At 39.7% G+C, this 1487-nt stretch overlaps 1 pseudogene; it reads right to left on the reverse strand.

Moving 5' to 3' along the window:
* Positions 1 to 325: 325 nt before the first annotated feature.
* LOC109941627 (serine/threonine-protein kinase Nek2-like) lies at positions 326 to 1198 on the reverse strand (annotated as a pseudogene).
* Between the last annotated feature and the right edge of the window lie 289 nt (positions 1199 to 1487).

Here is a 1487-nt window from a genome sequence, read left to right on the forward strand (position 1 = left end):
TAGATCCGAATCCTCTTGAAAGTTAACTAGATACTCGGAGCTTGACAACACACTCCACGACTGAAAAATGAAAATCTTGCAACGAACGATTGGAAACTCGGTGAACAAATACCGCACACCCCCACCATCACCCCAAAATTCTTACTTTGGCAAGTTCTCAATAACAAACCTCAAGTAGCCAATATGAAATGTGTTCTGTCCTCTCACATAAATTTTTCATAAACCAAAAGAGGGGCTGGTAGGAGAGGAGATGAGCATAGCATACCTTACAATAACCAACTTCACATTGTAATGTGCAGTTTGCAGGCCTGAGAGTAGTCATTTCTCAAATGCAACATCCTGTAAAATTCAAGTATTAGATCGCAAGCTCATACTATCTAGGTGTAGAAACATAGTTTATGACACTGAAGTGGTACACACCTAGAGACCAAATATCGGATTTAGTACCATATGGTATATCAGCAAGAAGTTCTAGGCACATATAACTTGGTGTTACTACCACCTTTGTTGGAGAAAATACGGTAACAATAAACACCAGCAAATAAATGCAAGACTCAAAAAAATTCAAGTATACTTACAGAAGACGCAAGATCATCTGATGCCAATATATTGGCAATACCAAAGTCACCTGCATTTGCACATATTCAGAATGAATATCATTGGGATTTCTGAATTCATACATAAAGTACTGCACTTTTCCTAAGCTTAAGTCACTGACCAAGGCATATGCTTTTATCTCTGGCAATAAATATATTGGAGCACTGAAATAAACCAAGAAGTTTCAATTGGGGCTAATTACATGCCTTAGGACGGAGGGGAAATACCATGTACTGCAAATCAATCGAGCACTGCTACTGACCTTCATGTCTCGATGAAGAATGTGATTTGCATGCAGATAATCAAGAGCCATGAGAAGTCGCACACTTACACAAGCCGCTTGCAAAGTTTCTAGATATGAAAAACATTGTCCAACAGATACATACATGTCTCCTTCCTCACAATTTCCAATAACAATGCAAATGTAGCAACCCTGAAATTTTGTAAGCGCATGAGGTGCATAACAAGGAAAGGCTTTCACCTAATTATTTAAAGCAGTACCATTTAATACACTTTATTTTGGTCCTTTGCCTATCTTTTCCATGTAGGAATCTTTGTACTCCATAATGAATGGATTCTGGACTATCGCGATGAGCTGCATCTGCATCAAAATGAAAACAAACAGTACAGACAAATGCCCTAAACCTCCATGCACATCAAGGGGAGTTAAGAGCATAATGCAATGATGCACAAAATAAAATAGATCAAACTCGAATCAACCTAGAAGAGATGCCCTCTGTATGTCAAGGAAGATGAGGGTCTCCTCCATCCTTGTGTGCTCCAACATCAACTACATTACGTCCCCGTGCCACTTGTCGAGACTCCTGTCCTTAGCAACCTCCTATATTGCTCCTCCCCTTCCTGGACTTCTTCCCCTTCTTGACCATCTC

This window comes from Zea mays, chromosome 1 (genome assembly GCF_902167145.1).
Source record: "Zea mays cultivar B73 chromosome 1, Zm-B73-REFERENCE-NAM-5.0, whole genome shotgun sequence".
Classification (NCBI taxonomy): Eukaryota; Viridiplantae; Streptophyta; class Magnoliopsida; order Poales; family Poaceae; genus Zea; species Zea mays.